This window comes from Carcharhinus amblyrhynchos, chromosome 30, assembly GCF_965287045.1.
Source record: "Carcharhinus amblyrhynchos chromosome 30, sCarAmb.v2.hapA, whole genome shotgun sequence".
NCBI lineage: Eukaryota > Metazoa > Chordata > Chondrichthyes > Carcharhiniformes > Carcharhinidae > Carcharhinus > Carcharhinus amblyrhynchos.
The window spans coordinates 2,130,447-2,157,272 of NC_137353.1; the positions used below are offsets into that span (position 1 = coordinate 2,130,447).

General features: G+C 44.3%; 1 protein-coding gene across 7 annotated transcripts in view; it reads left to right on the forward strand.

The window, feature by feature from the left end:
• Positions 1-26,826, forward strand: part of LOC145360327 (polyhomeotic-like protein 2) — a 256,660-nt gene that overhangs the window by 18,201 nt on the left and 211,633 nt on the right. For 5 of the 7 annotated variants that reach the window (XM_080215518.1, XM_080215522.1, XM_080215523.1 and 2 more), the window contains exon 2: positions 1,726-1,834. The gene's annotated coding sequence lies outside the window, so the exon portion shown is untranslated. Of the gene's footprint in view, positions 1-1,600; positions 1,625-1,725; positions 1,835-9,937; positions 9,957-26,826 lie in introns of those variants that run through there. The other 2 variants (XM_080215519.1, XM_080215521.1) reach the window with 2 other exon arrangements.

A 26,826-nucleotide genomic window follows, 5' to 3' on the forward strand; every position in this document is an offset into this window, starting at 1 on the left:
TGTCTGATTCAAGCCCAGTGCCAGCTGCTAGTTTTTATACTTTGATTTTACAGGAAGGTAGTATAACTATAACTAGTGTTTTAAAAAAAAGTCTCATTAATAAAAACACCACCGTCCTTCAGGATGAGTCCCTGCGATTAAAAACATCAGAAGTTCTGTTTGACTTTACCAGACATGCAGGTAGATGAGTTCCAGCAAACTGGACTGGTTATCTGATCAGTAAGTGATGTATGATAGTGTTTTGTATTATTGCAGTTTGCACCAGAGGCATAGCAGGAACACCAAGGTTGGGTTTGATGATGATTCAATGCTTGCTTTGATACTTTGTGACTTGTATTCACTGTGCTTTATTTAGTTGCAACTTAATGGGCTACATCATGCTGTAAACTATTGTAAAGCTCTGCTGGCTGACTTCCTAATTTCATCATCCATAAACTTCAACCCATCCAAAGCTCTTTCCCCGCATTCTAAGTTGCAACAAGGCCCCTTAGCTCATCACCCCTGTGCTCGCCTCCCTGCTCCAGCAACACCTTTTTTTTAAATTCTCGTTTCCAAACCCCTCCATGGCTTTGCCCCCCCCCCCCCACTTCTGTAATCTCTCACCCCCGCGGCCCTCCCAAGATATCTGCGCTCCTCCAATTCCTGGACTTGTGACCAATCCCCAGTTTTAATCAATCACCCATTAGTGACTGGTCCTAAAATGTTCTGTAAATTCCCAACTTGAAATGACTTCCCTCTCTCTATCAAATGCTTCAAGAAGTTTCAACAATCTGTCCTAGACACTGCATCACTTGTCTGTTTTTTTTTGCGAAGTACCTTTTTTGAAAACTTTAATGGCATGAAAGGCACTATTTAAATACAAGTAATTGTTGTAAATGTAATTTCATGTTCTTCTTTTCCCTGGAAATACTAAGAATTTAGACTTTGTTCCTGTTGGAATTGTTGTAAATGAGTGACTAAACTCTACTTGGTGTTGTAACGTAGTGGCCTGAGCCCTAAAGGGCTTGTTGAAAACCTTCCCATTGGGAAATTATCCGACAGCTAGTTTTTTTTAAATATAAGGACGTGACTTGGATTACTGTTTAACTTTCGTTTAGAGAAAATAGAGGTCCAGTTTTGTTTCGAGTGTGATGTGAGTTTTAGGGGGATTATGGTTGCTGTGGTCCCTCACTCTCTTCTACCACCCCCACCCCTGACACACAGACACACACCTTTTGAAATTATTAATGGAGCAGCACAGCCCAAACCCGGTTGTGCTACAAGTTTATGAATTCTAGAATAAACTCGGTGGCTCCACAACTGCAAGCGTTGTGTCGTATCCAGTGGCAACTGTCTATTGGCACAGCTTGTGTTAGATAATGGCACAAAATGTTCGGCACGCTATTACAAACAGAACAACAAATCAGTTTGTCTTTTGTGTTGAAGCATTCTTTTGTTTCAAAAAAAAAGCAAATGACTTTCTTTCCAATCTGAGGAACTTGCTAGTGCGTGAATCCAATTCTATTCAGTTACTGTAAATAATTATCTCCCCAGATTGTTTTTCTGTCTATTCTGGAATGGACTCTCGCTTTTAGTTAACCGTTGACTTAGTCTGATGATTGGACATGAGCAGCTACAGATCAGAGTAAAGTTACACTTATTGCTTTCCCGTGTAACAAATCAACTGAAAGATCATTCCACGTTTAGAATATGTTGTTCAGTAAACAAATGTCCATTCTTTCTCAGGTGAGGTTGCAGAGACTGAGGGATTTGTCTAAGGGATGCTCAGGAGCTGAAGTGTCTGGATTCTAAACGGCTGTGTGGATGATTTCAGAAACACCAGTAGCTTCCAGATGTGAGTATGACTGTTTCTGATTACCCCTCGACTGAATTATTGAAGGTTTTTCTTTGCACTCCCTGTCCTGAAGGTCATGACCTTCCATTTGGTTCCATGGTCACCTGTCAATGGCCTAAGCAAGAAAGCATTCCTCGTGAAGCTGGCACTGTGACCATCGATCTGTTGTTTTTAGCTGGGAGGGGGGAGGAAAGTACACTCCTGAATCAATCTACTGCTCGGCGCACACACACCACCGGCTAATGGCCCTGAGCTAGGACAATGGCCGATGATGCATGGTACCCATGCAGTTGGCTCGTGGAAAGCAACTATATCCTCGGGATGGGCAGGGGGCCAGAAAATCTCCAATTGTTTTTATATAGAATCCCCACACTGCAGGAGGTTATTTGGCTCATCAAATCTACACTGACCACAACCCCACCCAGGTCCTATTCCTGTAACCCCACATATTTACCCTACTAACCCTCTGACACTAGGATCAATTTAGCATGGCCAATCAACCTAATCCACTCATCTTTGGACTGTGGGAGGAAACCGGAGTACCCCAGAGGAAACCCACGCAGACATGGGGAGAACGTGTGAACTCCACACAAACGGCGACCTGAGGCTGGAATTGAACCCAGGTCCCTGCCAATGTGAGGCAGCAGTGTCAGTGACTGTGCCACCGTGCTGTCCCAGGTCCCTGGCGCTGTGAGGCAGCAGTGCCAACCACTGCTACCCACAGTGAATTCCTATTCTTTGGCATTAGCTTTGGCCAATTTCAAAGTGGAGAACTGATCCAAGCTCTTTGAAAACATTGTAATGATGAGAATTCCAGTACAATTTAATGGGTGTAACCAGAATACTTGACATACTTTGAGTCCTTAGAGATTTGTCTTTAACAATGCTTCCACAAGACAACTCTGTAACTGTACCATGAGGAACATCCACAATCTCTGACTCTATACTGTCCATATAATGTGAAAGCTCCGATAACAATCTAGTCATACAGACTTACAACATTCAAGTGCAAATGAATTGCTGGCCAAATTGAATGCGTTTTATCCAGGTCACTCTGATCTGAACTGAATCCAAACTAACCGTGAATAGAGCTTAGAAATTTATGTTGTTTGAAGCTACTTTCAAACAGCATTCATTCCTTGATTCACCCTCCCCCGAAGACTCCTTTGGAAAATGGGCCACTTCAGCCAGGAGAGAGTTGGGTTTGATAGCCTGTCCATACCCGGTTTGCACAGTTAGAAGCTGGTGTGAACCCCAGGATTGACCTCAGTACCTGTGGGCCGCAGTTTATTATAATTAGCCAGGCTTCCTGTCCGGGTTACTCTTGTTAAATTGTGCATTAGCACAAATATTGCGTTGGGATCAGCTGTTGCCCTTCATGGTTCAAATAGTCCTGACAAGCCACACACATGAAGCATTGCTAATTCAGTAATGGATAAGGTGAGGGTCCCTTACATTCCAAGGACTGGTACCCTGGTAACAGTCAGCAGTATGCCCAGTAAGTGAGATCAGATTAGTAGACAGTCTGTGTGTGATTTGTTTTTGTGTTTGAAGCTATGAAGTACAAGTTAGCTCTGTATTCAACCCTTACTAGTGGCCTATACAGAGACTGTGTTACTGACCTAAGTTAACATGTAGCTGGAAAGGATTGGCCATCCCACAGAAACAATGTCTATTTTTGAAAGATGATGCTCTACTGGGAAGACGAAGGTCTATCATGATTTATTATTATAGTATTACTGCTAGATCATTAATCCAAAAACTCACTTAATGTTCTGGGGACCTGGATTTGAATCCCATTACAGCAGATGATGGAATTTGAATTCAATAAAAACAGTCTGGAATTAAGAATCTACTGCTGATCGTGAAACAATTGTCGATTGTCAGAAAAACCCATCTGATTCATCAATGTCCCTTAGGAAGGGAAATCTGCCGTCCTTACCCAGCCTGGCCAACATGTGACTCCAGAGCCACAGCAATGTCTGAACAGGGGCAACTAGGGATGGCCAATAAATGCTAAGCAGCCTGCGATGCCCATGTCCCGTGAATGAATAAAGAAATGCCAGATTCGTATCTCATCAACCTACAATACTTGAGTTAACAGTGGGTTGCATTGTTGTGTATGCAAATTAATTGAGTAAAATGTAACCCCAGTGATGTGCCTGTGATCCTTCATGGACTAATGCCCAGCACCACCCTGGAGGGTGAACCACAGCCACCAACCAAAAAAAAAACACGAGAAAGTGCACCTGATTTCCAGTAGATCCACTTCACCGTTCACACTGTCAGTATTCAATGGTTTTTATTCCGTTGTGACGGCAGTGTGCGCACCTCTGCTATCGGATTGTACCTCAGCCTTTCAGATCTCCAATTCATTTTCAAATTTGGAACTCTTGTCTCTGTGCGTGCTTCTGACACCAGTGTAAACATTAACTTCAGCGTGGCAGGTAGAGTATGAAGGATTTGTTAAATACTGCAAACTTTATCACAGGTGTTGGTCAGGACTGAACTATTACAATGGGGGTAATAACTCTGTCACAGGGACAGGGGGGGGTGGGGGTAATAATTCTGTCACAGCAGGGGGATGGGGAGTCCTGTCAGAGCGGCGATGGAGTTGGGGGGAGCCCTGTCATAGCAGGGGTTAATTTGAAAGTGCCTGGCTGGGTGAGAAACTTGTACAATGAGGGCTAGCATCGAATTTGTACTCTTTATATTTGTTCTCCACTGACTCCCAAAGGGAATTATACCCATGCAGCTTGTAAAAGTGATGTTCTAATTAATCTGCCCATTTAACTAAATGATCAGAGAATCAGAGTTACCTCTCATTTGTCTGCAGTGAAATCTAATTGACCATTCCCGATGCATGTGATTTAAGAATGTAACATAAGAAATAGGAGCAGGAGTAGGCCATCTAGCCCTTCGAGCCTGCCCCACTATTCAATAAGATCATGTCTGATCTGAAGTGGATCAGTTCCACTTTCCCGCTTTCTCCCCATAACCCTTAATTCCCCTGTCTATCAAAAACCTACCCACCCGTGACTTAAATATATTCAGTGAGGCAGCCTCCACCACTTCAACGGGCAGAGAATTCCAGAGATTCACCACCCTTTGAGTGAAGAAGTTCCTCCTCAACTCCGATCTAAACTGCTCCCCCCTTATCTTGAGGCTGTGTCCTCTAGTCCTGCTGTCCTTTCTGAGCAGGAAGAATCTCTCTACCTCTACCCTATCCATCCCTTTCATTATCTTATACGTCTCTATAAGATCCCCCCTCATCCTTCTAAACTCCAATGAGTACAGACCCAGTCTATTTAGTCTCTCTTCATAGTCCAACCCTCTCATCTCCGGTATCAGCCTAGTGAACCTCCTCTGCACTCCCTCCAAGGCCAAAATATCCTTGAGCAAATGCGGTGACCAAAACTGCACACAGTACTCACCAGTGCCCTGTACAGTTGAAGCAAGATCTCCCTGCTTTTATATTCTATCCCCCTCGCTATAAAGGCCAGCATCCCATTCGCCTTCTTGATCACCTGCTGCACCTGCAGACTGGGTTTTTGTGACTCATGCACAAGGACCCCCAGGACCCTCTGCACTGTAGCATGCTGTAGCTTTTCGCCCTTTAAATAATAATCCCTCCTACTATTATTCCTGCCAAACTGGATAACCTCACACTTGCTAACATTATACTCCATCTGCCAGGTCCTCGCCCACTCACTCATCCTATCCAGATCCCTCTGCAGACTTTCCACACTCTCTGTGCAATTTGCTTTTCCACTCATCTTTGTGTCATCAGCAAATTTTGTTACCCTACACTCAGCCCCCTCCTCCTCCTCATCTATATAAATGGTAAACAGTTGAGGCCCCAGCACCGATCCCTGGGGCACTCCACTAGTCACCAACCGCCAATCAGAATAGCTCCCATTGATACCAACTCTCTGCCTCCTATTAGACAGCCAATCCTGTATCCACGCTAACACCTTACCCCCAACTCCGTGCACCCTAACCTTCTGAAGCAACCTTTTGTGAGGCATTTCGAACATTGAGAAACACCACATCCACTGGTTCCCGTCTGTCTACATTCTGGATTTCTTATCCAGAATGACAGTGCTCTGTATGTGTGAAACATTGGCACTGTTCAAGTGAGCGGCACAGTGGTTAGCACTGCTGTCTCAGTGTCAGGGACACCGGTTCAAATCCAACCTTGGGCCACTGGCTGGGTGGGGTTTGCATGTTCTCCCCATGTCTACATGGGTTTCCTCCTACACCCCAAAAGATGTGTGGGTGAGGTTGTTTGGCTATGCTAAATTGCCCTGTTGTGTCAGGACGATTAGCAGTTTAAATATGTGGGGTTATGGGGAATAGGGCCTGGGTGGGATTGTGGTCAGTGCAGGCTTAATGGGCCGAATGGCCTCTTTCTGCACTGTAGGGTTTCTATGTAACCAGACCCCCCCCACATTTCAAAACCACCTTTTTGTGTGGAACAAACAACCGTACCTCGTTATACCTAATCTGACTTTCATGGACAGAATTGGTACCGTTCATACAGCTGAGCTGTTGGTAATCTTTAAATATATCCACGAGTGTCTAATTCTGCTTGATATTTGTTTTGAGGCTATGATACTAACTCTGCTAGCTGCCAAACTGCTCACAATGAAGCATCACAGAACAACAAACTAAATACCTGCCTTTGGACAGAGTGCACACAACAGCTAACGGAGAAAGTTACCTGCACTGAGTATCTCACTCATACCTGATTTACAGGGTCTTTTTTTTTGTTTTTAAAGATTTTTTTCAGGTTTTTCCCCTTTGTAATGAAGCTGACATCTCCCCAGTACACCTTCCGATGTATGTTTGAGCCTCCCAGTCTATTATTATCAATCCTCATGAGGCTAAAAACTCCAGCAATGTGACCTCGTATATTAAAGTTTACAATCTTTTTGTTTTAATTGCTCTTGCTGACGAATAATAGGGTTTTGTTTTGGTCTCTGTAAATTCTCTAAGTTTATAAAACTAGCAAAACCTACCAGCCCAGAAAGAGTCTATTCGGCCCATTGGGATTGTGCAGACTTCCTGTAATCTCACTGTTTGTTCCCCGTAGCTTTGTATCTTCCTTGTTTCTCTAGTCTCTGTCTCAGCTGTGGTTACACATTCCACAGTCTATAATCTCACCCACAGAGAGACATTTCTTCTAAAACACACTCCTCCCATTCTATTCTACAGTTTAAATTTGTAAACCATTCCTTATCAACACCCATATTACAGGCAGAGCTTTATTTGTTTATGTAAATAAGTACACCCTTATATGTATCATATTTACCTATTTGCTGTATCTAAAGAAAATTACATTCAAATTTTTGGCTGGAAGTTATAAACACTTCCTTTCCTGTCCGTAAGGGGATGTCTGACAAACTTCCCAAATATGTAACCATTCTGCACATTGATACGCCATGTAGAACGTAGAACAGTACAGCACAGTACAGGCCCTCGATCTTGTGCCGAGCTATGTCCGCACCCAAGATCAAGCTGTCCCGCTCCCTATCGTACTGTGTGTGTGGAATTTACATGTTCACCCTATGCCTGAATAGGTATCCTCCCACAGTTTGAAGGTGTGCAGGTTAGATGGATTGCCCATGGACTATGTGTGGGGTTACGGGGATAGGGTGGGGGAAATGGACTGGGTAAGATGCTCTATCAGAGTCACTGCAGCCTCAATGGGCTGAATGGCTTCTTCTGTACTGTAGAGGTTCTATTCTAATCAGCCTATGCTTGCAGAGCTCAAAGCACAGTGTCTAACATTAGATGTGACTCCAGAATTGGACAACACTTGCTAAGCAATCCAGAGAGTGCTAAGAATTGTACTGACGAACAATTTAAGACGCTGAGTCGGGATTGCAGTGTGGTTCATTTACACATGCCGGAAGTTACAGACGGAAGGGACATGTCCAAATATTTCTTCTTTTTAATGAAACAAAAGCTTGGTTTGAATTAAGCAAAAGCTTGGCAGTTAATTGTTCCCTGGTGCATTCTTCATGGCGATGTCTATATCAATCAGCACTCTCTCTTCTCTTGCAGTACAGTACAAATTGTTGTTCCCCTCTATCGTTGGTATTTTTGTGAACTGTTCTGATTGTTAACATGTTTTGATAAAATGGTTCTCTTTTACTTAATGCATATTGACGTACCATTTTATACAAGATAATAATGGAGAAGGAATTTATGAATTAGAAACATAACATTCTCACTAAATACTGGACCACTAAATATAACTTTTGAATCTCTCTGCACGCATACAAGCAGCTTGGATATCTATTTTGCACAGTGATTAGCACTGCTGCCTCATAGAGCCAGGGACCTAGGTTCACTTCCCAGCTTGGGTCACTGTCTGTGCAGAGTCTGCAGTTCTGCCCGTGTCTGCGTGGGTTTTCTCTGGGTGCTTGCACAAAGCTGTGCAAGTCTGGTGCATTAGCCATGCTAAATACTCCCTTCGTGTATCTGAAAAGGCACCAGAGTGTGGTAACTGGTGGATTTTCACAGTAACTTCATTGTAGTGTTAATGTAAACTCACTTGCACTAATAAATAAACTTTAAATTTAACTTAAGGGGGAAAGTGTGTTTGTCTCTGACTTCCCACATCACACAGGAGGAGCATTCCACGTGGCTGAGCTGTCCTGCCGTGATTTGACCTTAAATTACTCCCTTCTTCCTCTAGCTTAGACTATGTTAAGGACAGTAGAAATACTCACCAGGTCCAATTTACCAAGGTGGCTGTTGCTGCTCTTGGGGAAAGCTACTCACCAAACTCCCTCCTCAACTCCCAACTTTAGCACTCTACCACAGCCGAAAGGCACACTCCAGTGAAGACAAAGACACACTTTAACACGGCCTGCTTTCATACTGTACAAAAACTAGCCTCTGGAAACCTGTTTAATCCAGTTATTTAATGAACTAGTTACAGCTGTGAATGGAGTCTGTATCAGCCTTGTTTTACAGCTGGACTAAGACGCCTCATCTTTCAACAAAAACAGCAACTTTTAGTTAATGGATAAATTAAAGGAAAAACTAGACTTTGGAAAGAAATTAACCCCAAAATTCCTTCTGTGCCCAAACTCCAACTTTTAGCACAGCAGCCTGAAGGCCCCCCCTCCGCCCCTGGTGCAGATGTTGGTGATTATGGTTTGAGTTTAAATCTCTAAGATGCAGTCTTGCAGCCCATTGGTGTCTCTTCACCTTAAAAAAAAACAATCGACTGAAGCAATCTCGCCGAAGAAACATCGAGTCATTATTCACATTCTTAGCAAAAGCAGTCTTGGCTGGCTGTGGGGAATATTGCCACATGTCGGTGCTCTGGATATTTATTCAGGCTTGCAAACAAAGAAATGACGCTGCCTCTGCCATCAGTGTATGAAAATATCTGATTGGCAAGTAACTCCCCCCCCCCCAACTTCAGATTAACTCCACAATTGGAAGGAGACAAATGTAGATTCCTCATTGGTCCAGTTGTCCTTATTGATGATAAGATGGGGATTTAGTCTGATTTATAAAATCGGCCTGATGGGCTACTGCTTGATGCCATGGGGCTGGAGCCCGTTTCCATTGTGTTCAGGAGAAGAACCGTCCTGGACAGTTCTGGAGATGCAGCTGAGAATGGTGGGGGGGGGGGGGATGTGGGCAAGTGGGGACAGGGCTTGGCAGGTGAAGGCTGGCACTCCCAGCGCCTACCATCCCGCCCACCTCAACCTGGTGAGGGCCAAGTTTAAAAAGAAACTTGCCTAAAGTCTTCCTCCTGATGGCCTCCAGCACGTGGTCCCTTTCCACCCATAAAGCAGCGGAATTTTTTTAACCCGTAATTCCTTGTAAATGATAACACATGGCTGCTTTCAAAAACCTAAAACAATGGCAGCTGCGAGGGGAGTTTATTGCTCCTGGCAATCTTGGTTAAATGCTTGCGTTCCTCCAAACTAGGCCGACTATATTAAAACGGACTGACTGAGGAAAGAATCTTTCTGACAACGTAATTACTTGCTCATGACATATTTGTGTAAATGAACAAAAGATCTCACGTGACCTTCCGTGGCCTGTTACTTGCTGCCAAACTAGAATGGTAATCTGCTGAAAGGACTTGTTTGTGAGTTCATTATTGCGGAACAATGTCTCTATTTATATTAGAAGTGGGGCGGGAAGGTGGGGGTTGGACGGGGGGCTGGGGGGGGTGGGGAGTTGGTGGCAAAACCTAGAGGCCGACTTGTAACTAATTATTCTTTGACAGCTTTACAAAAAAGATTACCTTCATGTGAAAATGTTTATAAAATCAGACAGCTCTTTCTGTGCTTCAATTAATGCTTTGTGTTATGATTTAAACAGAATTTTTAACAACTCGAGTGTTTCCCTGATGCCGGAACCACATGTGCTAAAGTTATTTTACTTTTGGCAATTGTCCAACGAGGGAGAGAGAGAGTCTCCTTGTTTGATTTCTATCTAACTGCGCTGTTATTCTGTGGTCAAGTTCTTTACTACTTGGTCAAGATCCTCCCCCCATGTTAATTCTTAGCCTAATTTGATTGTACTATCCATTTCACTCTCTCTATAAAGACATGTATTTTACATTGCATTTTAAGTGTTACTTCCCTGGATTGTTGATATTATAAGATATTGCCAAAATGATTAAGAATTTCATGGCAAAATCCTTTCACTTGAGAAGCTCTGAGGCAGAGCGGCAGTTTGTATACTGCCTTTTATGTAATGAAAATTCCCCAGGAAGTATTCTAATACACCTCACTGGGCCACAGAAAGAGAGATTTAGCTGTAACTCTCTGGCTTCCCACTGTCAGATGGAGGGGGGGGAGGGGGGGGTGGGTGGTGGTGGTGGTACCCCAAAGATGTACTGGATAATCACTCTCGGAATTCCCAAGTAAAAGGTTTACAGGGAACGTGGAATAATACAGTGCAGGGAAAGGCCCTTCGGCCCATTATGTTGTGCTGAACATGATGCCAGATTAAACTAATCCCTTCTGCCTCCCCTTGGTCCATATCCCTCCATTGCTTGCATATTCATGTGCTTATCAAAAAGCCCCTTCAAACACCCCTGTCATATCTGCCTGCACCATCATCCCTGGCAACGCATTCCAGTACCTACATGCCTCTAGCACCTCCTTTTTGAACTTTCCCCTCTCATTTTAAGTGCATGTCCCCCAGTATTAGACATTTCACCTCTAGAGGCGGGGGAAAAAAGATTCTTGACTGTCAACCCTATCTATGCCTCTCAATTTTATAGACTTCTATTGGGTCTTCCCTGGGCCTCTGTCGCTCCAGAAAAAACAACCCTACGTTGTCCAGCTTCTCCTTTTATAGCTCGTGTCCTCTAATCCAGGCAGCGTCCTGGTAAACCTCTTCTGCACCCCCTCCAAAGCCTTCACATCCCTTCTGTAATGTGGTGACTAGAATTAAATGCAATACTCTTAAGTGAGGTTAAAGCTTTCTAAAGCTGCAACATGACATCCTGTCTCTTGTACTCAGTACCCTGACCAATAAAGGCAAGCATGCCAAATGCCACCTTCACCACCCTATCTACTTTGTGGCCACGTTCAGGGAGCTGTGGACTTGAACCACAAGTTTCCTCTGTACATCAGTGCTGTGCAGGGTCCTACCATTAACTGGAGACTTATCCTTAACAATTGATCTCACAAAGTGCAGCACCTCATACCTGCCTGGATTAAACAACATCTGACAATTCTCCACCCATACCTGCAACTGATCTATATCCTGCTGTGTCTTTTGACAACCTTCTTGGATAGCGAGAGATATTATGAGCCTGGTCAAAGAGAAAAAGGAAACGTTTGTCAAAACTAGGAGGCTGGGAACACACGAAGCAAGTGTGGAATACAAGGAAAGTACAAAGAAACTTAAGTAAGAAGGGCTAAAAGGGGTCATGAAAAAGCATTGGCCAGCAGGACTAAGGAAAATCCCAAGGCTTTTTATGCATATATAAAGAGCCAAGGGAGGGAATCTGTGTGGAGCCAGAGGAAATGGGCAAGGTATTAAATGAGTATTTTGTGTCAGTATTCACCAAAGAGAAGGACTTGGTGGATGATGAATTTGGGAAAGAATTGTAGATCGTTTGAGTCATGTTGAGATCAAAAAGGAGGTGGTATTGGGGTTCTTGAGAGACAAGTCTCCAGGGCCTGATGGGATATACCCCAGGATACTGAGAGAGGCAAGGGAGGAAATTGCTGGGGCCTTGAGAGAAATCTTTGTATCCTCACTGGCTACAGGGGAGGTCCTACAGAACTGGAGAATAGCCAATGTCGTTCCTTTGTTTAAGAAGGGTAGCAAGAATAATCCAGGGAATTACAGACCTGTTAATCCATCATCAGTGGTAGGGAAATTATTGGAGAGGATTCTTCAAGACAGGATTTATTCCCACTTGGAAATAAGTGGACATATTAGTGAGAGGCAATGTAGTTTTGTGAAGGGGAGGTTGTGTCTCTCAAACTGGATCGAGTTTTTCGAGGAAGTGACGAAGATGATTGAGGGTAGGGCTGGATGTTGCTACATGGACTTCAGTAAGGTCTTTGACAAGGTCCCTCATGGCAGACTGGTGCAGAAGGTGAAGCTTCATGGGATCAGAGGTGAGCTGGCAAGATGGATACAAAACTGGCTCAATCAAAGAAGACAGAGGGTAGCAGTGGAAGGGTGCGTTTCTGAATGGAGGGCTGTGACAAGTGGTGTTCCTCAGGGATCAGTGCTGGGACGTTTGCTGTCTGTAATTATATATAAATGATTTGGAGGAAAATGATTAAGTTTGCGGACAACACAAAGATTGGTGGATTTGCAGATAGCGATGAGGATACAGCGGGATATAGATCAGTTGGAGACTTGGGTGGAGAGGTGGCAGATAGAGTTTAATCCAGACAAATTTGACGTAATGCATTTTGGAAGGTCTAATACAGATCGGAAATGTGCGGTAAATGGCAGAACCCTTAGGAGTATTGATAGGCAGAGGGATCTGGGTGTACAGGTACACAGGTCACGGAAAGTGGCAATGCAGTGGAGAAGGTAGTCAAGAAAGCATACGGCATGCTTGCCTTCATAAGCCAGAGTGTTGAGTTTAAAAATTGGCAAGTCACGTTGCAGCTTTATAGAACCTTAGTTAGGTGGCACTTGGAATACAATGTTCAATTCTTCTGTTGCCACACTACCAGAAGGATGTGGAACCTTTGGAGAGGGTACAGAAAAGATTTACCAGGATGTTGCCTGGTATGGAGGGCATGAGCTGTGAGGAGAGGTTGGAGAAACTCAGTTTGTTCTCACTGGAGTGACGGAGGTCGAGGGGGAGACCTGATAGAAGTTGGCAAGATTATGAGAGGCACGGACAGAGAGGATAGTCAGAAGTTTTTTCCCAGGGTGGAAGAATCAATTACTGGGGGCACGGGTTTAGTGTGCGAGGGGCAAGGTTTAAAGGAGATGTACAAGGCAGATTTTTTAGAATGGTGGGTGCCTGGAACTTGTTGTCAGGGGAGGTAGCGGAAGCGGATACAGGTAGTGACTTTTAAGAGGCGTCTTGACAAGTACATGAAGAGGAGGGAATAGAGGGATGTGATCCCTGGAAGGGCAGGGGGTTTTAGTTCAGTCGGGCAGCATAGCTGGTGCAGACTTGGAGGGCCAAAGGGCCTGTTCCTATGCTGTAATTTTCTTTCTTTCTTTGCACGTTATCCACAACTCCTATCTTTTGTGTCATCTACAAACTTACTAACTAACCAACCCACCCACCCACCCATCTGTGATGAGATAGGAGTTGATTTTAAACATTTCCCTCTTTTCCATTTTTATTCTTTGGCGGTACCACCACCACCCCCCCCTCCACCCCCAATTCTAGTCTTCCCCCATCGCAGAGACCATACCTGGCCCCTCAACTCCCCTCAGAATCTTGGATGTAAATTTAGAATGATCGCAGCAGGACCCTGCACAGCACTGACGTACAGAGGGAACTTGGGATTCAGGTCCACAGCTCCCTGAAAGTGGCCACAAAGTGGATAGGGTGGTAAAGGCAGCGTGTGGCATCTAACGTACACATCTTGGGACACTAAGGGGCAATTTAATATGGCCAATCCACCTAGCCTGCACATCCTTTGGGAGGAAACCGGAACACCCGGAGAAAACCCACACAAGGAGAACCTGCAGACTCCACACACAGTCACCTGAGACTGGAATTGAACCCTGGCACTGAGGTGACAGTGCCAACCACTGTTCCACCATGTCACCCTTAATTGAAGTCTATCAAACGCATTACACCCCATGGGCCAATGCACTAATCATTAGCCACATGTAGCTAATTAGGAATTGAAGTGGAGATGCCGGTGTTGGACTGGGGTAAACACAGTAAGACTTCTTGCTGTGTTTACCGCCAATTAGGAATCCAGATGTGGAGAAATGTGTTTGTTGTTCATTATCGCGCATGCAGAGATCAGGCGAGAGTTTCTTGTATTTTCCTTCGCAGCTTGTTCAAGTCTTAAAGTTACCATGTTTATAAACAGTATTTGAGGTGGATTTTATTGCTCCAAACATCATTCTGGATAAAATGCTACTCTTAGTTCATGTGGACAATAAGTCCCATTTCCATCACTTCTTTAAGAGTGTGTAGCTATGAGAAAATGAGAACCCTTTCATCTTCAGCGAGATTATGTTGCAGCTGTATAAGGTGCTGGTGAGGCCACACCTGGAGTACTGTGTACAGTTTTGATCTCCTTACTTGAGAAAGGATATACTGGCACTGGAGGGGGTGCAGAGGAGGTTCACTAGGTTGATTCCGGAGTTGAGAGGGTTGGCTTTGAGGAGAGACCGAGTAGACTGGGGTTATACTCATTGGAGTTCAGAAGAATGAGGGGAGATCTTATAGAAACATGTAAGATAGGAGCAGGAAAGTTGTTTCCGCTGGTGGGTGAAACTAGAACTAGGAGGCATAGCCTTAAAATAAGAGGAAGCAGATTTAGGGCTGAGTTGAGGAGGAACTTCTTCACACAAAGGGTTGTGAATCTGTGGAATTCCCTGCCCAGTGAAGCAGAAGAGGCTACCTCATTGAATGTTTTTAAAGCAAGGGGGTGCTATTCGGATTGGCGGTTGGTGACTAGTGGGGTGCCCCAGGGGTCGGTGCTGGGGCCTCAGCTATTTACCATTTATATAGATGATCTGGAGGAGGGAACCGAGTGCAGGGTGTCGAAATTTGCTGATGACACCAAGATTGGGGGAAAGGCAAATTGTGCGGAGGGTGTGGACAGTCTGCAGAAGGATCTAGATAGGCTGGGCGAATGGGCCAGGAAATGGCAAATGGAATTTAATGTTGGCAAGTGTGAGGTGGTCCACTTTGGTAGGAAGAATGGTAGGAAGGACTATTACTTACGTGGCGAAAAACTGCAGCAGGCGACGGTGCAGAGGGACCTCGGGGTCCTTGTGCATGAGTCGCAAAAACCCAGCTTGCAGGTGCAGCAGGTGGTCAGGAAGGCGAATGGGATGCTGGCCTTCATAGCGAGGGGGATTGAATATAAAAGTAGGGAGGTCTTGCTGCAGCTGTATAGGGCATTGGTGAGGCCGCAGCTGGAGTACTGTGTGCAGTTTTGGGCGCCGCACCTGCGCAAGGATATTTTGGCCCTGGAGGGAGTGCAGAGGAGGTTTACTAGGCTGATACCGGAGTTGAGGGGATTGAGCTATGAGGAGAGGCTGAATAAACTGGGCTTGTACTCGTTAGAGTTTAGAAGAATGAGGGGAGATCTCATTGAGACGTATAAGATGATGAATGGGATGGATAGGATAGAGGTGGAGAGACTCTTCCCGCTCAAAAAAGACAGTAGGACTAGGGGGCACAGCCTCAAGATAAAGGGGAGGCGGTTTAGAACGGAGTTGAGGAGGAACTTCTTCACTCAAAGGGTGGTGAATCTCTGGAAATCTCTGCCCGTTGAAGTGGTGGAGGCTGCCTCGCTAAATATTTTTAAGACGCGGGTTGATGGGTTTTTGATAAGAGAGGGGATTAAGGGTTATGGGGAGAGGGCGGGAAAGTGGAACTGAGCAGCGACAGATCAGCCATGATCTTATTGAATGGCGGGGCAGGCTCGAAGGGCTAGATGGCCTACTCCTGCTCCTATTTCTTATGTTCTTATGATAGATAAATAATCATAAAAATGTTTGAACAGTAAAGGAATTAAGGGTTATGGTGAGCGGGCGGGTAAGTGGAGCTGAGTCTACAAAAAGATCAGCCATGATCTTATTGAATGGCAGAGCAGGCTCGAGGGGACAGATGGCCGACTCCTGCTCCTTGCTCTTGTGTTCTTATGTTATCTTTATCTTGCTTACTCGGTATTATTGAGCACTCTGTGTAATTAGAAATTGGAGTGATGGTTCCATTCAGATTAACCTGTGACTATTGCTGTCTTCACTGACTCGTGTACTCATCTAGCACCTTCCGTATGAGGCAAAACAAAGGGCATGAGGAAGATACTCATTGGCTGGGGTTTTGGTTTAAGCTGCTTTATTTGGTTACACTTAGCACTGAGTTAATTCAGTGCAGACTATTATTACGACCCATTGATTTAACACCATAAAGGGTTGTGTTTTAATCTGTCCAGCTGCAGCAAGGCAGAGTAAGAATTAGATTCCCACAATTCGGAACAGATGCAGAGCCCGTTTTATTAGGATTTTGTTCCACTTTTTTATTTCATTATTGTAACCAGTCCAGCCCCAAGCCTCTGGCTCATTTCTCCAGTAAAAAGTCTCTCAACAGCAGGTTAAAGTCCAACAGGTTTATTTGGAGTCACGAGCTTTCAGAGCACTGCTCCCTCAAGTGAGCTCACTTCATTTTTCCAATCTTTCCTAGCTCCATTTTGGTTGTTGTTTTGTTTAGTTTCCATGCACAAGAAGTTTGTTTTTTGCTCTCTGCATTTTCATGACTTCTTTCCTTGTGACTGCATTTAGATTCGAACCAAATGTCTTTTCAATTCTACCTGAATTATTCATTAAACGCCCAGGACAATAACCTCTCAGTTTCACTCCTGTTTATTCTCCCTTTCCCTCTGGAAGGTACAGATTCTCAGGTACACACTAGCCTCTGACATTCCCTCTCCGTGACCTTCCCTCACCTCTCCATTCAGCAAGGGTGAGTTTAGGATGGTTATTAGGATCCATTAAATGAGCCCGACCTGAGCCTGGTCTCCCCTGCTGCACACTTACTGCAGGAGACACGGATAAGTGCGTAAACGATTCTTACTCCAGCTCTTCCTCTCTCCTGCCTCCCATCTGTTCACATATTCCAGTCAATACGAAAGATCCCACAGCCACAATATCTTTAGGGGGGGGTGGTTCTCCACAGTTTCCTGGGTTCAATATTTTTCTGAAAATCAGCACTAATAGATTACATAGCCATTATCCTCTTGCTGTGAACAAATTAACTGCAGTCTTTCCTACGTTGCAAGAGTGACTACACTTCAAAAGTACTTGATTAACCGTAGAGAGCTTTGACATCTGGTGGTCATGAAATGCTATTTATACAGAGGGATCTGGGGCGTGCAGGTCCATAGATTTCTGAAAATGGCAACACAGGTAGATAAGATGGTCGCTACGAGAGGACACAGGTTTAAGGTGCTGGGAGGCAAGTACAGAGGAGATGTTAGGGGTAAGTTTTTCACTCAGAGGGTGGTGAGTGAGTGGAATCGGCTGCCGTCGGTGGTGGTAGAGGTGAACTCACTGGGGTGTTTTAAAAGACTTCTGGATGAGTATATGGGATCTAATGGCATTGGGAGTTATAGATAGTTCTATGGCCTGGTAGGTATGGATATGATCGGCGCAACTTGGGGGCCGAAGGGCCTGTTTGTGCTGTAGAGTTCTATGTTCTAAGACATGCAGCATGCCTGCCTTTCATCAGTGGGGTATTGAGTATAAAAGCTGACAGTTATGTTACAGTGGTATAAAATTTTAGTTAGGCTGCCTTTAGAATATTGTGTGCAGTTCTGTTTGCCACCCTACCAGAAGGGATGTGGATGCTTTAGAGAGAGTGCAAAGAAGGTTTACTAGGATGTTGCCTGGTCTGGAGAGTTTGATAAACTTGGATTGTTCTCACTGTGAAGATGGAGGGTGAGGGAAAAACCTGATAGCGGTCTGCAAAATTGAGGAGCATAGACAGGATGGATAGCCAGAGGCTTTTCCCCAGGGTGGAAGTGTCATTTACAAGAGGGTGCAGGGTTAAGTGAGGGGGGAGGGGAAGGGGGGGGGGTAATGTTTGAGAACGATGTGCAGGGAAAGTTTTTCACACAGAGTGGTGGGTGTCTAAAACATGCTGCCAGTGGAGATGATGAAGCAGACACATTAGCAATGTTCAAGGCTTATTGTGAGAGACACATGAACAGAGGGATATGGCAATAAGTAGTGGGTTTAAATAAGAATTAGGAATTGGTGCAGGCTTGGTGGGCTGAAGGGCCTGTTCCTGTATTGTTCTTTGTTTAAAAAAATACACTCAGTTCCCATGATGCTGAAGACTATCTAAAACAGAAGCACATGCTCCACCCACTAACAGAACAAGGGCATTGCTGGTGTTGTCAGATTAGCTCACAGCTGAGAATTCCTCTCTTGGACGGGGTCTCGTTGCCTTAGTAATTGTGTCTAATGGTTCGTCAACACCCAGGTGATAAGTGATGCAAATGCACAGCCATCTTTGACTCTGCTGCCAAGTCACATGGTATCTGCATCTAATCTGTTTTTAAAATCCAATTAGATATCCACTCCATAACTTCAGAAATCATTTCTTTGAATTAAAGCTTAGTGTCACATCATTAGAATAATTGAGAGTTTGTTACTGTTCTACATGGGCTGGCACTGCTACCTCACAGCACCAGGGCCCTAGATTCGATTCCCACTTGGGTCACTGTCTGTGGAGTTTGCACATTCTCCCCATGTCTGCGTGAGTTTCCTCCAGGTGCTCCTGTTTCCTCCACACAGTCTGAAGGACATGCTGGTTGACCATGCTAAATTTCCCCTCGGTGTACCTGAACAGGTGCTGGTGACTAGGGGATTTTCACTTCATTGCCATGTTAATGTAAGCCTGCTTGTGACACTAACAAACTTCTTAAAAAACTAAGCCACCTCCTATTGACTTGAATTCTGAGCACAGAGCTAGAAGTCACATATTGGAAAATCACAGGGAATTTACTCACAAAGTTTCCTGACAACAGCCTATACACTGTTGGGTAAGATGTCTTAAGTCAGTCTCCAAAGCATTGAGCACAGAATCACCGTCACTTAAGATAGTGATTGTGCAACTGGAGAGATTGGCCAGTTCTACCTCACCATTGGGTGCTGGATTTCCTCGCTGGGAATTAGCCCCCGATTTAAAATCTACTTTTGTAAAGGGGCTCATATCGCCTCCTTGTGGGCTAGAATCATCTTTGAGAAAAGTCCACATGGAACATATCTGTTTTAAACCCCAGGGATCCAGTGATGTGAATTATAGGGCTGAGGTTTCAATGTCTGAAATAGCCTTTTCTCATCCCTCCCCCACCTCTCTCTCCATTCTGGTGTCAAAGTTGTTTATATTAAATTTGCTTATCTTTAGCCTCAAAGTGACCTGTTTAAGCTGTTACATTATCATAGTGGCAATCTAACTGGGCTAGTAATCCCAAATCCTGAATAAAGCTCCCACTGCAAGTTCCAATCCCATCATTCCAGCAGGAATTAGACCTGGAATGGAAAGCTCACCATCAATGATGCCATGGAGGCACAGCGGTTAACATTGCTGCCTCACAGTGTCAGGGACCGGGTTCAATTTCAGTCTTGCGTAACTGTGTGGAATTTGCATGTTCTCCCCATGTCTGCATGGGTTTCCTCAGTGTTCCAATTCTTCCCACAATTCGATGATGTGCAGGTTAGGTGGATTGGCCATGGTAAATGTGTGGGGTTACAGGGAGAGGGTCTGGGTAAGAAACTGTCAGAGTTGATGCAGATTGTGACACGAGGTAAAGGGGATTAACCTTAGTGTCATTACATGTATATCACAAACGGCAGAGTCCCAGTACGGATCACCGCTAGTCGCGGACCTCCAGTCAGGAAAATCCTCTTCCAGGACTACTGACTTATGTAGGCAAGCAAATTTTTAATAAATAATGGGATCTTTCTGCCCAGGCATCTTCAGCTGATCCACTGCTCCCCCTAAATATTGGAGCCACAGCTGAGATTCCAGGTTACCTGTGGATGGGATGCATTACACAGCTGATTATAGAAGCTTTGTCAATTGGGTTTATCCCTACTAACCATGCCAATATTATATAACCCTCCCACTCAGCAACTGAACACATTGTGTGCTTTAGCACAAACTGGCAGCCATTGCCAACAAGATGAAGACTGACTGGAACTCCTGCGATGCCACACGAAATCATTGTGCGGAATGATTAGCAGGAGAAACCATGAAGCCAGCAGTGTGTTTACTGTAGCCAGAACATTGGCAGCCTAATCTATCCAGGATTCAATTGATAAATGATATATCATCCTTAACATTTATTGTTGGTGTCTGTTGTGTCATTATTCTCTTCACTATTGAAGTAAACAGGAGCTAGAACCCTTTTCTAAATGCATTTTTCACACACGTATCCTCCCCACCTCCTGAGGGCTGGAACCAGATGGCCAGAACTGTGTGAGGCAGAAAGAAAAAGATGAGTAATTCTCGCAACAAATCTGCCTTTGCTGCAGGTGAGATTGGCTCGTTTGAGGAAATATTAATATCAAACGCTCGTCCTTCGAGCAAGGATTCATCACCTCATGAGGGCAGGGGGGCCTTTGAGAAGATAGTGGTGAGCGGTCATCACCGATACGGTGGAGTGATTTGCTTGGCTAATTCAGAGGGTCTCGAGTCCCCTTTTCTTCACTGATTGACATCTAACAGATGAGATTTTAGTGACAAGCAGCTGTTCTATGGCCAATGTCATCTGATTTGATTTATTATTGTCAAATATCTTTAATGTGTTCCAGCCAAAGTCAACATCCAATACACAAAACCCTCCAATAAACACAATAGGTTAATACCCACTCGTTATAGGAATCCCACCTCCTGGGTCAAATGCTGAAAGTCCCTTCTGAAGAAATTCAGAAGAGGCTGTAGTCGAACCTGTTTCCCTAAACACAGCTTCATTAATGCAGGATGGCCATAAGTCTCTCCTTCAGCTAACTGATAGTTTCAGAACCAAACAGAGGGAAGAGAGAGAAACTGCTGCTTAGCTTGCTGCTAAACTGCTTCCAACAACACTCCCCAAAACAAAACTGAAAACCCAAAGGAAAAAACCCCCATCACCTGACTGCCACAGCTTAGCTCAATCCCCAGTGACGTCACTGAAACTGAAAACTGCGTGATTTTAAAAAAAAACTTTCTTAAAGGTACACTCACATGACAACAGCGTATGACACGCTTGCCTTTATTGGTCAGGGCATTGAGAACAAGAGTCAGGATGTCACCTTGCAGCTTTAAAACTTTGGTTAGGCCACAGTTGAGAGGATTGAACTGTATTTCATTTTCAGTCAGGCTAACTCTTGCTGACACTTGTGATGTGTGTGATATTTGTGCCTTGTCTTACTTTGCTGTTTCTCACTTTGTGCTAGTGGATGACTGGTGGAGTTTAAACTATAACCTGCCATTTGCTATTGGGTCGATGTGTGCAGCCTGGCTGCTGTTAGCTGCTTAGAGTTTATCCTGCAGTGATTAACCTGTCCTGCCCATTTCCTATCATCTTCTCTCATCTGGGGATGATGCTCTGTCCTTTTCAGCCTTTAGTCTCTTTGATAACTCTGCACCCTCCCGAGTCCTCAGTAAGATTTACAGAATGTGACCTGCAAAACAGAGACTAATTTTACAAGAATGTGGAGGAAGCAGCTGGTTTTGACTTCCCAGAGCTATTTCTGATGTTTTCACTGGCTTCTAATTGCAGTTGAGTGTTGCTCCCTTTCCATGTGCAATCTCAGCACAGAGTGAAAACAGTAAAATTGTGAGCAACCCAAAAGATTTTTCAATCCTTAGTAACACCTGGATTTCAGTCGGACGTCTTGTTGAAGTTGTACAAGACATTGGTAAGGCCACACTTGGAATACTGTGTACGGTTCTGGTCACCCTATTATAGAAAGAGTGCGGAAAAGATTTACTAGGATGCTACAGGGACTGGGACTTTTTTCTCTGGAGTGTAGGAGGCTAAGGGGTGACCTGATAGAGGACTATAAAATAATGAGGGGCATCGACAAGGTAGATAGTCAGTCAATATTTTTTCCCTAAAGGTAGGGGAGTTTAAAATGAGAGGGCATAGGTTTAAGGTGAGAGGAGAGATATGTAAAAGGGTCCAGAGGGGCAATTTTTTTGCACAGAAGGTAGTGATGGCTGGAACAAGCTGCTAGAGGTGGGTACAATTTTGCCCTTTGAAAAGCATTTAGACAGTTACACATGTAAGATGGCTATAGAGAGATATGGGCCAAATGCAGACAATTGGGATTAGTTTAGGGGCTTTAAAAAAAAAGGCAGCATGGACAAGTTGGGCCAAAGGGCCTGTTTCCATGCTGTAAACATTTCACTCTACATCTGAACAATGTTCTGACAGTAATTTCTGGATATTACAGATGTATATTTTGCAGGTGAGGGAAACGGACATTGGGTTGACCCTGTTGAGTAATTGTGTTGCTTTTGTAAATTTTCTGTCTAGTCTTGACACAGAAACAATTACTCTCAACAACTCTGAAAGCAAAACCAAGACATTCTCGACTCTCCCACGTGTATCTTTGAAGCTCTGAGTGAAATAACTCACTGCTAATGGCAGGTGGATTAACTGTGCAAGATCTAAATGACATAAACCCTGAATAGCCAGATGATGGATCTCCCCTGGGGTTAATACGATTGCTGAATAGATGATACTGGATGATGACTAAGGGTGCGCACCGAGTCCACTGTCACAGTTGCTCCACTTTGAATAAGAGACGGCCTGTGTCACTATATAGATAGTTTCTTGACAGTGTGGTTACAGACCTGTGAAGGATGGTGATTTATTTGAGTTTGCTGCATGTTGTGTTGTGAATCTGTGCACATTTTTAATCTCCCTGACTCTGAGTATTGGCAGCACCACCTTGGGAAGGAAAAATATCAGCAGAAAAACACCAGTTTGCACCAGCAACACTGTGCATTTATAGAGCACCTTTTTCAATGTGATCCATAAATCATCTAGGGTGCTTCACAGGAGTAATAATAGAAGCTAGAATTGAACCTGTGTCCTGGTGCTGTGAGGCAGCAGTGCCAATCACTGTGCCACCCTTGTTTTCCTGCCCTTGTGAAAGTCTAATTTTGAGGAGGGGAAATCAATCCACTTGTTTGATTATGGAATAGTTCGTGCACTTTGTCTAAATTTCTGAAACCTGGGAGCACGTCCAAGCAAACTCATTTGTATATCTTATCCAATAATCAGCTAATTTCAGACGTTGCATTGCTATGTTTATTTTCTTGATTCTTCCTTCTCTGTGATTCCCTCGCCTTCTTGGAGACTAAAATCCCAAACCCAGATTCTTTCACCTCCGAGAATTGCCTCTCCTTTCTCTCCCGCTCTCGGTATCTGGAAAAGACCGATTCCTCTCTTTGGTGCAGTCCGTGTTTTGGGATGTGTGACCCGTCGATGCTCCAATTGTGTTGCTGAGAAAAGGAGGGCTGTTGAAGCTTTTTCACTTGCACTCATCAGGACACTTTCCAAGAGTTACTGATATAAGGGGAAATAATTTATACTGCGTATGAAGATTGATTGGCAAGTGGTAGAGGCTTTGCCATGGAGAATGCAGCAGCTGATGGTAACAGTTAACTGCCAAATATGGTTCAAAATTTAAACCAGGAAACTTGATTCTGATCAGGGCACTGCCTTGAGGAATGAGCCTCAGGGTAAATGGCTGTCACTTACTTTGGCTAAAACAGGTGCGGTGTGTGTACATCCTGGCCGAAAAAACAGGACATGTATAATATTCCGGCACACGTGTAAATGTGCCAAAGTGCAAGCCTGATTTGACAATCTTAAATTGATTGTCAGGATAATTCTTAGCACTCTGAGGATTATTTAGCAAATGTTGTCTAACCACTGAATCATGTCTATTGTTGGATATGGTTTTGGGTTTTGCAAGCACTGGCTGGTTGGGTACAGTCTGTACTGTTCCCATTGCAAACAGTGGCTTGTACCTCCTGTTTGATGTGATCTGCCAGTCTGTGCCACACACTGAAATATATTTACCACATTATTCTCTACATCCTGGTTATGAATGTAACAGTACATTCTGTACTGTCTCGTTTCCTTCTCTGAATGGTATGCTTTGTCTGCATAGCGTGCAGGAAACAATACTTTTCACTATGTTAATACATGTGACAAAAATCAAATCAAGTGATAAGCAGGACATCTTTTTGGCTTGATGGTAGAACCTTGTTCGTGCAGATTTATACTCATGTTGCTCTGGCTTTGTAGCAGTGTGAATCATCTTCAGCCACTGCTGAAATCTTTGAGATATCTTATTCTTCTGGGGTAACCTGAACTGTATACTAATACATGTGACAATAATAAATCAAATGAAAAGGTAGATGGGACATTTCTCTGGACTGAAACTAATGGCTTTGGGTCCATCCCTGAGTTTGTGGGAGGCAGTCTGATGATATGAGACCCAAGGTAATGCTCTGGAAACCAGGGTTCAAATCCCACCACAGTAGATGGTGATATTTGAATTCAATAAATATCTGGAATTAAAGGCTACTGATGATCATGAAACTACTGTCAATGGTGGTAAAAAGCCATCTGGTTCACTAATGTTCTTTAGGGAAAGAAATTTGCTGTGGCTCTGGAGTTGCATATAGGCCAAATCAGGTAAGGACAGCAATGTGATTAATGTACTTCAGCTCATAGTTGGATGGCCAGAAACTTTTTTCCCAGAGTAAAAGACTCAGTTTCTAGGGGGCACAGGTTTAAGGTGTTAGGGGCAAGATTTAAAGGAGGTGTACAAGGCTAGTTTTTTACAGAGGGTGATAGATGCTTGGAACTCACTGCCGGGGGAGGTAATGGAAGCAGATAAGGGGTGTCTCGACAAATCCATGAATAGGATGAGAATAGAGGGATATGGTCCCCGGAAGGGTAGGGGGTTTTAGTTCAGTCGGGCAGCATGGTCGGTACAGGCTTGGAGGGCCGAAGGGCCTGGTCCTGTGCTGTAATTTTCTTTGTTCTTTATTCTCACTGATTTGGCTGAGTGAGACACTCTCTCTATTCAAGGGTAATTAGGGACGGGCAATAAATCCTGGCCCAGCCCGTGTTGCCCACATCCCATTGGAAAAAAGAATGTACAGTATAAAACATTGTGATCAGAGTCGCCATTACCCTGCAGGGTAACTCCCTCACTCCCTCCTCCTCCTCCCCCCGTACAAGAAAAGACTACCATGAATATAAAATAATGGAAAAGCTTCGGGGGAATAAGAAGACAACAAGCTACAATATAAGGTCAAGGTATCACAAGGGGCAACTAGGTTTGGATGTGACCCAAACGAAAAATGGCAGAACAAGAGGAAAAGGGACATGTCCTCCCTGTCCGACCCCAAAAACCTAATTATTTTGTACATGACAATTACAGCACAGGTGTTGAGCTGGAGTAAGTGGTTTAAAACCTGCTCTGTTCTGAGGGCAGCAGGGGTGTGTGTGTGTGTGTGTGTGTGTGTGTGTGTGTGTGTGTGTGTGTGTGTGACAGCTGAAGGAGCAGAGAAGATAGCAATAGGGCTTCAGATACTGGTAGCCTCCTGAAACTGGCCTCCATCTAAACAGTCGTTCATCTACAGCCCACTGTTGTCAAGCACTCCAGGGAAGTTGTAAACACAGTGTCTCGCTCTGTCTTCCCTCTTCCCAAACTTTTCCAACCTGACAGTGCAGACATTCAGGTTGATTTCAGGAATTACTGTCACCCATTGCGGTGGAGCTCTGTGTCTTAGAGCTGAATATGCCTCGTTATTATTGTCGGCTGCCTGTACAGAACACACTGCCATTCACAATGCAGTCCTCTTCAAGCACATCTTCTGCTGCTCGTTTGCCGGACAGAGTCAATATTTTAAAAAAAACAAATGTGAAACTGAAGCCAGGGTAGCGAGCAGGGCGTATTCTGTACCCGAGCAGGATGGTTTCACTGGTTCCATTGCAGCGTAGTCCCAGACTAACCAACTTAAGTCTTTATAACATCTGCACTGGGTCTCTGTACATTCTGTTATTAATCACTGAAAACAGAATGATGTTTCAACAATGGGTCGTTCAAACCAGGAAAGTGTGTTTGAAGAGTCATGAACTTGTAATTTAGGCTTATAAATATTCTTCCAATGACTTGTTCTTCCATATGGATGCAATCTTTGTTAAGCCATGCATTTTGAATGCAGCAGGGTGTACAAGTACTCCCAGTCGCCTGAGGGTTATTTTGACTCCATGATATAATGGCAGCTGTTATTTTGTTTAGACTTTTTAAAATTGTCTCCAATTCACCTCAAGGCCTCTGTATTTATTGGAAAGACATTGATACCTGGCATTTAGAGAATAGCAAAAGTACAAAGGCCTGTATTCTCCAAGTTGTATAAAACCACATCTGGAAGTATGCACTCAGCAGTCCTGTGTACCCCATAATCACGTGTCATTAGTGAAACAACAGCCTCCTGCCCTCATCTAAACCCTGGTCCATTGACCTCCTCAGTTGCTGAGTGTCAGCCATAATCTCTGTGTCAGAGTGTTCGAATTAACCCCCCCCCTCCCCCCCCCCACAAGAAACTGGAGTGTAAAGATTCAACCTCAGGGCAAAGGGGGCTGCCCCATTGGGTGAGGGGGTAAGGGGGCTGTCCCATTGGGAGGGGGTTGGAGTGGCAGCGTATGAGGGGTGCAGGGGGTGAAGAAGCTTTGATCTGTCAAGAGGTGGGAGGGGGAAGGGTTGCCCTGTTGGGAGTAAGGGTCGTTATCACA